The sequence below is a fragment of the Camellia sinensis genome, chromosome 2 (assembly GCF_055761805.1).
Source record: "Camellia sinensis isolate YWXY chromosome 2, ASM5576180v1, whole genome shotgun sequence".
Lineage (NCBI taxonomy): Eukaryota > Viridiplantae > Streptophyta > Magnoliopsida > Ericales > Theaceae > Camellia > Camellia sinensis.
Genome location: NC_138962.1, coordinates 64,445,068 through 64,458,110, shown reverse-complemented (window position 1 = coordinate 64,458,110; position 13,043 = coordinate 64,445,068).

Genomic DNA, 13,043 nt, shown 5'->3' with positions numbered 1-13,043 from the left:
GGGAATTAGCATCCAATGGTAATATAAAAAATATATTACAAATTCATGAAAAAAATTTAAATTTTTATTATTAATATTAATTAAAAGTTTCACAAATTTATAATTTATTTTTAAAAGTTTAACTATTAATTTTCCAATTTTAAGAGACTGACGAAACATTCCAAGCTGATCTCCATATTAGCATTTAACTCTCTCCTTGCCGTCTTTGACCCTTCCAATTTGGAAAGCCCAGTCTTTGTGGAAATGACTAAAGATAAATGATGTTTGAATTTGTTGATTCTTCGAAAATAAATTTATTTTCTAAATTTATTAATTAATGAGAAAATTAATAAAACATCTCTTTTCAACTTTGGGTAGTAGAAGAGGTTTAATATGTTTTTTTTTTATTATTATTAGTTAAGGTCTCTCAATAAAATTTCTCAGTGATAATCCTAACTTCCAATCCAAGACCGGCCTTACAGCTAGGCAGCTCAAGCGCCAGCCTAAAGCCACATTCCTGTGAAGGTCTCATAATTTTATTTATTTTTAGTATGTTTTTTTTTTTGATCAGCAAAGAAGGGAGACGTTATTGATGAAATGAGCCAAAACAAGCAACAAAATACATCAATAAAGGAGGGAAGTGCAAAAAGCATCATAGCAAACACTCCACAATCCCAACTAGGTTGGCACCAAGGAGGAAGCACAATCATCTGCTAGCACTACACCCACAGATTGGCGAGAGACCAATTCAAAACAAAGAAATAGAGACAGAAAAATAAAAACCTCCCAATCACACAGCATTCCAAATCTGCCAATTTGTATCCCAAGACTGCATCGATTTGTAGCAGACCACCCATTCACACCAGTAGCAAACCCAAATCAAGACTTTTGTAGCCCAAGGCTGTTGCACTCTCCTAGTGTAACCCAAGTCCAAACTGCCCAGACAGCAACCGGTGATGATTGTTGAATGCTCCATTAGCAGCCAGCTAAGCACAGAATTATGCATCCAAACCAGAATTGTGCTGCAACAATGGCCAATTCAGAAGGCTGACTACCAGCACACCTGCGTGGGATCAGAGGAAAGAGCACAAACAGAACAGGGCACCCCCTTCAGCCATCAACACTTGCAGCCAGCAGAGCTTGACCTGCGTCTATTAGTAGAACAGAGTTCACCAACTAAGATCCTAGACAACACCTGACTTGTGAAAAATTAAACACGACATCATTGACAGAAAATGAAGCATCCCTGAATTGAGATCTCATCCACATTGCTAACCTCACCTTGATACATTCACACAGGGCCTGAAAATTGGGTTGGACTGCCTTAAACACACACTCATTTCTATAACTCCACACAGACCACAACACTGCTGCTGGGAGGGTCTTCCACACCAGATTTACTTTTTTCCTAAACTTCCAACCCAGCCACCAGATTAAGAGACCATCTATGGATTTGGTAATAACCCATTGAATACCCCACCAATCGATAATAGCAGACCAAATTTTCCAAGTAAAAGAACAGTGAAGCATAACATGGTCAAGAGATTCTCTGGCCTCGTGACAGAATATACAATTAAGGACTTCTTCCCCCTCTAGAATTCCAACCCTATGAAGCAAATCTTTGGTTTTCAATCTTCCTCTCCAAGCTAGCCAAGAAAAAAATTTGGCTTTCGGTGGGGAAAAATTATTCCAGATAAGATCGACTGATCTGTGAGTAGGACCATCATTGAGCATACCCCAAGCATAAACAGCATTAACCTTAAAAGTACCTGGCTGAGCAGCCTTCCAACCCAAACTGTCCGCTACATCACTTCTGAGAAGAGGGCCTGACCCTAGAGCAGTGGTTAACCTGACCAGCTCTCCTTCTTCCCAAGCCCGAAGTAGTCTGTTGAAGTTGAAAGCCCACCCAGATTGACTAACTCTTCTGGCTACTTGAACATTCAGGGAAATCTCTTTATCATTAACCAACTGGAATAATCTAGGGAATTGGCTTAAAAGATTTGTTGAACCCAACCAATTGTCTCTCCAGAAACTAATTCTTTGCCCATTACCTATTAAGATTTCCACATTATCCTTGTAAAATTGGATAATACTGCCATTCCTCTGCGCCACTGATAAGATGTCTTTCCAAATCTGGGATATAGGACCATGAACTTCCTTATCAAGGAACCATCTACCCCCATCTGAACCATACTTTTCGCAAATAACCATCTTCCATAGTGCCTCATCCTCTTGCCCATATCTCCACCACCATTTTAAAAGCAAACTATCGTTGGCTAAGCTGATGTTTTTTATCCCCAGCCCTCCTTGTTTCACACTCATACACACTTCTTTCCACCTGACTAAATGCAACTTCCTACTACGCTCAGAGTCACCCCACAAAAATGATGCTTGAATCCTATCCATCTCTTTAGCAACACACGCAGGTATTTTAAAAAGAGACATGTAATACACAGGTAAAGCAGACAACACGGACTTAATGAGTGTGACTCTACCAGCAAAAGATAACACTCTTCTCTTCCACCCAGTTAACTTTTTCTTGAAATTCTCTACAACTGGCCTCCAAGTCAAGCTCCTGCTAGGGCTGGCTCCCAGTGGTAATCCTAGATACTTCAATGGTAATTTCGTGCTTAGACAATTCAATCTCCTTGCAAACTCGTCAACCTCCACTTCTGCCACACCCACCCCACACACAACACTTTTGGCAAAATTGATCCTTAGTCCTGAAATTACTTCAAAACACCTAAGGATTCTTTTTATAGCCAAAATTTGTGACCCTTCAGCCTCACAAAACAGCACTGTATCATCAGCAAATTGTAAGTGAGATATATTCAACCCATTGGCACCTACAGATATACCTCTAACCAAACCCATATCTTTAGCTCTTGATATGAGTATATTCAGACCCTCAGCTACAACATTAAACAAGAAAGGGGATAAAGGATCACCTTGCCTTAAACCTTTTTGAGGGCAAAACTCTGTTGATGGTGACCCATTAACAAGAATTGACACTCTAGCAGAAGAAATGCATTCCTTTATCCATTTGGTCCAGGTAGGTCCAAAACCAAAATTCTCTAACATTTGAAAAAGGAAATTCCAGTTGACAGTGTCATAGGCTTTTTCGAAATCCAACTTAATGATTAGCCCCTTTCTGTTAGTCTTCTTCCACCAATCCACAATCTCATTTGCAACAACAACACCATCCATAATATTCCTACCACTTAAGAATGCTGATTGAACTCTATCAATGATTTTTGGCACCACTACTTTCATCCTGTTGGCCAAAACTTTAGCCACCACTTTATAGACTGAACTGATTAGGCTGATAGGTCTAAAGTCTGTAATTGCTTCTGGGCTCACTATCTTGGGAACGAGGGTCACAAAGGAACAATTGATTCCATTACCCAATACACCATTATCATGAAACTCTTGCATGAATTTCATAATATCATCCTTCATAAATTTCCATCCCTTTTGGAAGCAAGTGAGATTAAAACCATCTAGCCCCGGGGCCTTATTGCCATCACATTCCTTTATTGCTGCCCAAACCTCTGTTCTTGAGAACTCCTTCACCAAACAAGATTGAATCTGGTTTTGATCAATGCTTCTAAACTCACCCCCTAGCCTTGGTCTAATCTTCCAAACTTCAGCGAACAAAGTTTTAAAGTGAGCTGCCACTGCTTGTTTTAACTCCGCAGGATCCTCATATAGAGTACCATTAATCTTCAGTGAATCAAGGACGTTCTTACTATGCCTTCTCGATGCCATAATATGGAAATATCTGGTGTTTTTGTCCCCTTTTAAGGACCAATTCAGTCTGGATTTCTGCAGCCATAGCCACTCTAGCCTTTTTCTAAGCTTCCACACTTCATCTCTGATCTCAGTTTTTTGTCTAACTTCAACTTCTACAAGATCTCTCTCTTCAGCTATTAGATCCCACGAGTGTAGCTCAGCCTCAGCTTCTTTGAGCTTGGACTCCACATGCCCGAATACCTCCACATTCCAAATCTTTAGAGCTTGTTTAAGTGTTCTCAATTTCACCATAATTCTGAATCCAGCCCATCCTTCCACTTGTGTACCAACCCAAACCTGTTCAACTTCTTTAAGAAAGCTGGGATGAAGCACCCAGGCATTTAAGAATTTGAATGGTTTGGGACCCCAATCCTTATCATCTTCCTTCAATAAAATTGGGCAGTGGTCAGACAGTATTCTAGGCAGGCCCCATACCTTAAATTTAAACCACACAAGCCATTCCGGATTTAATAGGAACCTATCGATCCTACTCCAGCATGCACCTGACTGTGAATTACTCCATGTATATTTCCTACCAAGCATAGGAACATCAACCAATTCAATATTATTTAAAAATTCATTGAACTCCTCCATCCCCCTATCTCTTCTCACACAGCCTTTCCTTTCTCCAATAGCTTTAATTTCATTAAAATCCCCCCCTAAACACCAAGGTTTTGGGAAGGATGCTTTCAGGTTATAAAGGACTTTCCACAGTTTACTTCTACCTCTACAATCATTAGGGGCATAGACATTACCAACAACACAATCAAAACTGTGATAAACCATACCTGATAGCAGAATAAAATTCCTAGAACTGCAACAATTCTTCACCTGAAACACGTGGGGTTTCCATAGACATAACAAACCCCCTGCACTCCCTACTGCATCCACCTCCATATACCCCAGTGCATCTTCTGCCCATAGAGATCTGACAAATCTTTCATCAATACTTGACTTTTTAGTTTCTTGGATCAACACCATATCCACCCCTTTTGCCTTTAAGAGATTTCTGATCCTCCTCCTTTTCTCAGGCTTACCCAAGCCTCTAACATTCCATGAAAGAACTTTCATTATGGAACAACTTTGACTACAAAATCCCCAAACAGGTGCAGACTTAAGCACCACCATTCACCCCTTTTTTGGTTAGTCTTTCCTCATCTTGCCTGTCCATCTCCGAAACTTTCTGGATAACACTCTCTTCATTAACCCCAAAGTCAATACCCAAAGCTTTCCCCACCTTCACGGTTTCTTGAGCTTCATTTCGGCTTAGAATCTGTTTATAAGCCCCACTACTGATTGACAGAGATGAAGACATCACGGCTGCCTCAGCTCTGAATATAGCTCCTCTGTGAAATCCTTGGCAGAATTGGTGAGTAGAACGTAATTTCCTCATTTTTCTTTGGCTTTGCCCCTTTATTTTAGTGCCCGAAGCTTGACCACACACAGCCACTTTCTTTCCTTTGTCTCTTCCATTTTCTGGTGGTTGCGCAGGGACTTGTTTTTATACTAAAGGCCCATATAAAATGCACAATTCTTTCCTTTATTATGTTCTTTTTTTCTTTTTTTTCTCCCTCTCCATTAAGGGTGAAAGTGATTTGATTTGGTTTAGTCAAGGATAGAAAATTTTAGAACAAGACCTAACCATCTAATTTTGTAGTTGAGGAATCGAAATCAATCACATATTATGGTTTAATTATGAGAGGTTGATCGATACCCACTAAAAATAAACGAGAAATTGACAACAGGCTTTACAAGTTTTGTGTAAAATCTATAAAACCTCACATCCAAATAAATGAAAAGAAATTATAGAGATGCTCTATAAATGTATTAATATTAATAATACATGTAAGAGTTTCTTTTGTGGAAAGAAAATTTTCAAAATTAAAATTGATAAAATCATATCGAAGCTCAGCTATATTTAAAGAAAAAATTAAGCAAATTAACATTACAAAAACTTGATTAAAAAAGTTTAGTTAGCAATTTTGCATCATAAAAAGCAAGAAAAAATAATTTCAAATGAAAATAAAATATTAAAAATTATTATTGTAATTTAAATAGCAAAAGGTCACATTTTAAAATTTTGCCTTAGGCCCCAAAAGGGTTGACCCGTCCTTTTTGGGGGGGGGGGGGGGGGGGGGGGGGGGGGGTTGTAATTTGGTTGACCCGTCCTTGAGTCCAGTTATGATGCATTTTTCCTTCAAAGTTTTTATTGATGTGTAATCTTTTCCTACTGGTTTATCATCAATAAGTTCGCTTTTGCAGATTAAAAAAAATCCGGTAGAGTAATAAATTTTTATTTTTTTTAATAATTTGATACCCAGCTTATTGAACTAACTAATCTAAGGACCAATACCAAAAATAGCGTGTAACTAGAAGAAAAAAAAAACAAGCTAAAGAAATACCTGTTATAGAAAATAAATAATTAATAACAGCTCCATAATACGAAAAAAATAAAATAAAAATGAAAAAAAATACTTATAATAAGAAAAAAAACAATTCATTAATTTTTATTTTTAACAAATACTTAGGAGAGAGAAAGAGATAACAAAAGACTTTGACTGAGCACGACATGACCAATTATACAAAAAATAAAAATAATAATAATAAATTAAATTTTAACACATAAACTTTTTATTTAGGTGGTATTTGATAAAATTGAAAATTAAAAATTAAGTATTAATGAATACTGAATTTTTTAAGATAAAACTGTTTGATAAAAATTTAAGTGTTGAATTAAAAATAAATTATTTTATATGTGTAAGTCAAATTTGAAAATTATTATTTTTAAATTGTATATTTTAATTTTTATGTTGTGGTGGTGATGGTTGTGGCGATAGTTATAGTGATGGTAGTTGTAGTAAAATGATGGTAGTGTTTATTGTAACAATGATAATGGTAATGAAGGTGGTGGTGGTGATGATGGCGATGGCGGCGGTAGTAGCAGTGGCAGTGGCAGTGGCAATATGGTGGTGGCGGTGGCGACAATGGCATGATAGTGGTGGTAGTGGTGGTGGTGGCATGGTGGTGGTAAGTTTATAATAGTGTATATTGATACTTATGTTTCGTATTTGTAAATTCAGTAAGAATTAAGTGAGTTTCATATGGTTTAAAATTTTCTTAAGTTTTAGCCTATATTTTAAGAGTAAGTGATATCAATTGTGATTGTTAAACGGATTTAATTGATTATCAATTAATGAATTCAGTTTTAAATGCTGAATTAGGTTATCAAATATCCCTTACTCTACACGGTCCACGCATTGTTAATAAATATTTTTCCACACGGGTCTCATTCTTGAAAAATTATTCATTGCCCCAAGGCCAAATCTAGGTGATGTCCCAATTAAAATATTATTGGTAGACATAATAGGTCTCACTACTTGTTTGCCTCATTTGGGAAGGGAACAGTGAACACTTATCCAAATATGAATGGCATGGAGAAATACTTCTAGACTACTAAATAACTTCCCCAAAAACATCATTACTACATAGGGATAATTCTCTGGTACATACCCATAAAAAAGTTATGTATCATATATCTCAGTTATGATTTTTATGGTCTTTAAATATAACATGTGGTGTTAATTATAACTTAGTTATGATATTATTTTAATTATAATTCAAAAAATCTTCAATTATATCTCATGTAATGCTTGGCTATAATTTCTTCTTTTCTTTTTTTAATTATGACTGAAGATGATTTAGTTATGAAATTTGTGATAAGTAATATCAAAAATAACATAATTTACATATGAAAGTGCGTACAATAAAATTACCTTACAAGGATATGATAACAGGAGGGTTTAGGGTTTACTAAACATACGTAACAGTAGAGTTAATTATAATTATAGAATTCTCCTTTACTTGATAACATAAACATTAAGTAGCTGTTTGAATATTGGCTTTTTGGTTAAAATAATTAAAAAACTAAAATACCTAATTATATTTTTATTTTTATTATTTTACACATTTTTATAAAAAAAATTAAAAAGTCAATTAAAATAGTAACATCCCAAACGTATGGATACCTATTATGTATGTCAACAATGATTCATCCCACTAAAAGCATCACCACTAATACCACTAATGCATTAAAAAAGTTAAAAAAAAAAAAAATATAACTCCAAGACCAAAACATCACATCATTAATGACGGGACCCACTACCACCTAGCATTTAGTGCTAATTAGTGCTCCCAAGCATTTATTCTTATGTATGTATAGCAATGATCTTTTCCTCATAGCATACGTAATAACATGGGTAATGCTGCTATATATAAGTTATGATAACCGCAATTGTCATAGGTCATAATTTAAAAAGGAAAAAAAAAAGTTATAACTAAACACTATGGGGTTATTTTGGGTGTCTTAAATAAGTGTACTTTTTGTCTTTTTAGATTAAAAAGTTGAGAAAAAAAAAGATAGATGTTTGGATTAATTTTTTGTCTTTTTATAAAAAAATATGTAATAAAAAATCATATAAATAAATGTATAGGAGATGTAACGTAGAATAGGCTGTACGGTGCGTTTTCTGTGAGGGAAGAAGATAAGAAAATGATTGCCTCCTTCGCGGGGCAACCATTTGGATTGTATTGTTCGGCCCGTGGAGTCTACCACGAGTCCCATTTTAATAATCTGAACCGTTCAATATGTAAAACTCGCTGAGTACTAAATGTTTGTAAAAAATCACATTGATCGGATATCGAAATCACATTTATCGGATTAGTTTTTGTTCACTAGTTAACTATAACACTATCCCTTTTTTTTATACAAAACTAATTCATCATATAGTTAGCAATATCCGATCAATGTGATTTTTTACAGGCCTATAGTACTCAACGATTTCTACATATTGAACGATTCAGATTATCAAAATGTAATCCGTGGTAGTCCCCACAGGCCAAACAACACAATCTAAATGGTTACCCACAAAGGAGACAATCATTTTTAAGACCAATACAGCGCACGGACAGCCATCATTTCTAAATGGTTACATCACTTCATTTTTAAGACCAGTTGTGTTGTATTTTTTATGTTTAATTTTTTTTTTTTTTTTTTTTTTTTGTAAATAGTGATGACTTTTTCACTTTTTAAGTAATTTTTTGACTTTTTACTTTTTTTACGAGATGCAAAACCAGACCTACATAAGGTATAATTAAAGAACAGATAAATTACAGTTTGTACCATATCTCAATTTAATCCATACACATAAAATCATAATAGTTAACCCCTTACACTTCCAGTCAAGTGTCAACCTATGATGGAGGAGTTGAGTGATCTGGTAAAGATAAGGGTTGCATTATGGTTTAAAGCTTATTCAAGAGATTGTTTGTAGTCTGTTCATGATTTGGTGGATAATTTGCAACGATGAAGATACTATTCTAAAGTTCTGATTGGATTGGTGGCTGATGTACTATTCAAGTGTGGTGTTGTTGGGTTCTTTGGCCTTTTGTTGGTTTCTCATCAACTTAAAGCTTGTGTTTGCACATGATTGTGTAGGCTTCTAGTGCTAACTTAGTTAAGATTGGGAAGATTCTATTTAGATGCTTGTAGCACTCCCTCGTCTTTATTGATGTATTCCTCATATATATATGCAAATTTTATCAATAAAGTCTTTCTTCTTTTGCTAATAAAAAAAACAAAAATCAGTAATGTGATAAGTATATGACTACGAAATGAAGGCAAAGGAGGAAAATCACCTCCATTTCTCGCTTATACACATTTTGTCCTAAAATTTATATCAAATTATGACTGTATTAGACTAAAGCAAAACATATATTGTGAATGATTAAGGAAATGTACTAAGGATTTTGTAGAAATTGAAATCACGAAACTCTATTTTTCACAGTAAAATAATCTTCTATCTATTCATCTTCATTTCTCTTCCATTTCTCTACTGTTTTTTTTTTTTTAAATTTCAAAAACTCTATTTTCTTGTCTCTTCATCTCAAATTTCAGCATATGAACATATATATTGTATTATATAACTCTGACATGTTTATCACGTGTAAAAAAAATATGCATTGGTTGAAAATATGGATGATTTTCCTCTCTTATTCTTATTTTGTAATCACATGCTTGTCACATGATTAGATTTTGTCAAAAACTTAAATAATAGAGTAACAGATTGGGGATATTAATACTTATGTAGAGACTAAAGTGAGATTTGACGAGAAATACATGAAGTTAATTATCACGATTTCATGTGTGAGATTTGACTAGAAGTATAGAAGGTTGATTGTCACGATTTCATGTATAAGGATCAAAGTGGAATTTGATGCAATGTATAATTTACCAACCAAAGTGCTCTTGAATTATAACCAAAATAATATCATAATTAACATCACAATAATATCACAATAAACCATAATCAAAATTATCAAATTGGTAACTAAAATTGCATAGGATACACAAATTTCCCTACATCAATAATGACACTGGAATGATGCACGGCCTTAGAGCATCCACATCAAACTAACTAAAGTCATTTTTTAACTAGTTTGATGATACTGTTCATCTGCATCAATCTCGCTACAGTAGGTTGTCAATTTACGAGTGCTACGGTAACTCGTTACAACAAGCGAGACACTGTTCATCATTACAATAGTGTTACCGGATGTCCGGCCGGACGTCCAGTCGGTCAACGGCCATTTTTTTTTTTTGTTGCTTTTTTTAAGAATTATTTGGCTAGTAACTTATCAATTTAATAAAAAAAAGAAAGACTAACAAACACAATAAGAAAAAAATATTTAATAAGAATAAGGTAGAATAAAGAGTTTGATGCAGTAGGTGTTAAAAAGTGATTAACTAAAATAATGAAATAGTTTTAATTTGAATAAAAATTTAAAAAGTTTGGTGTGTATGCTCTTACAAAGAGAAATCTGATAAGTCATTGCTTTATATCACTGTCTATACAAATATTTAAAATTAATTTTTTTTTGGTAAAAGAAATAAATATTAAAAAAAATATCTAAAGTGTATAATATTTTGTTATATATTTGAAAAATATAAAATGTTAGGAACTTCATCTAATATAACGCACTCCTCAATCACAAATCATATATGAACAGCCTTGATAGATATTGCTATATATACATATATCTATATATATATATATATATTCCTGATTAATCCTTTGTTGGACCAATCTTCTGTGTAAATAAAATAACTCCAAATAAATTCAAACAAAATAAATAAAAACATACCAGATTTATTTTGTCGAACCAAATAAAAATTACAAAACCAAGTCGAGTGTGTGACACTCTGTCCTTAAGACAGATTCGCCCTGCTAAGGTGCTTACGGTTGAATGGCGTCTATCTCCCAGGATACAATGATCTTCACAAATTTATAGAAGCACTTCAAATAAATTTGTTCGGCGAACCAAACCTGTGATCTATACTCTCTTTAATTTATTCTAAAACTAAATATGAAGAATAAATGCACTCAAAGAAAAATTGGACAGCAAAGAGACAAAAATATCAATCTATATTTCGTACTGCAAAATAAGATGACACGGACTGAATTTTTCCCCGGGTACAAGAATGCTGGATTAAAGGCTATATATATAGGCAACCAAATTTAGCCCCGAACAATTCCCAACCAAAGTAAAAAGGTGAAGTGGTGAAGACGGAGAGAAAATTAATGTTAAACCCGAAGAATTCATGCAATAATTTGAATTTAGAATTTTCGGACCCACCCCAAAACACGTTTGGGGTCCACCCAAATTGGGTTAAAAAATATGCCTATATAAAACCATTTTTTTCCAACAATCCCCCACATGAATGGAAGTTGACGGAGAGAAAATGCAACAACATGATCTAATCAGAGAGTTTAGAAATTGGAAATATTCTGCAAAAGATAAGTAGCTTTTGGCTTTGAACCTTCCCTTGTGAGACACTATCGGATTTACTAGCTAAACAGTGAACATGATGTCTTGAACTGTTCAGCCGTTTGTGTAAACCAAGACAATAGAACTCACACAGATTATCTCCAGACACAGTTTAGTTCTCACTATTGTGTTCATTTTGGCGCTGAACAACCTGGTCTTCATGAGTGCTTTAGAGAATTGTAGCCTTTCACAAATCTCATAGAACCGGCCCAGTTCACACTCACATAGGTGATTCTTATGAAGAGTACCCTGCCATACTCCACGAGATTTACCTAGATATAAGAATCATTAAAATTTTACTTAACCTCAAACGCTGCAGACATCACTATTTCATCATAGAAATGGATAGGAGTTGGACTCCACAGTGATCCTTTTGAGTCAATCACAACTCGGTTGTCCCTTTAAACCTAGATCTTGGGATCTCCAGTCAACTAGGTTGGGTTGCCGTTGTGGTAACTCTTATTTAATAGGCTTAAGTCCCATTCCCCTCGATGAATTTTCAACTAACTCTCTTGCTAACCCTTTGGTTAGTGGATCCGCTATGTTGTCTTTAGACTTAACATATTCTATGGAAATAATTCCATTAGAGAGTAGTTGTCTTACGGTATTATGTCGACGACGAATGTGTCGAGACTTACCGTTATACATATGACTCTGTGCTCTACCTATTGCTGATTGACTATCACAACATATGCATATAGCAGGCACCGGTTTTGGCCAAATTGGAATATCTTCAAGGAAGTGGCGAAGCCATTCTGCCTCTTCCTCTGCTTTGTCTAAAGCTATGAATTCAAATTCCATAGTAGACCTAGCAATACAAGTCTGTTTAAAAGATTTCCAAGATACAGCCGTCCCACCAAGAGTAAAGACATACCCACTGGTGGACTTCGAGTCTCTAGTATCCGATATCCAATTTGCATCACAGTATCCTTCAAGTACTGCTGGATATCTAGTATAGTTAAGCCCAATGTTACGAGTAAATCGGAGATATCTTAGAACCCTTATCATTGCTTTCCAGTGTTCTACTCTCGGATTACTCGTATATCTACTTAATTTACTTACTACATAAGCTAAATCAGGGCAGGTGCAGCTCATCAAGTACATTAAGCTCCCAATAATTTGGGCATACTCTAATTGAGAAATACTTTCTTGTACATTTTTAGAAAGATACAAATTAACATCTACAGGAGTTCTAGCAAGATGATCATCATCTTTGCTGAATTTGTCATGTATTTTCTCAATGTAATGAGATTGTGACAAAGCATATCCTTCTGATGTTTTGGTAATTTTCATACCAAGAATTACATCAGCAATGCCCATGTCCTTCATGTCAAAATGTTTATTCAACATTTTCTTGGTAGTTTTAATCATATCATTATTACTACCTA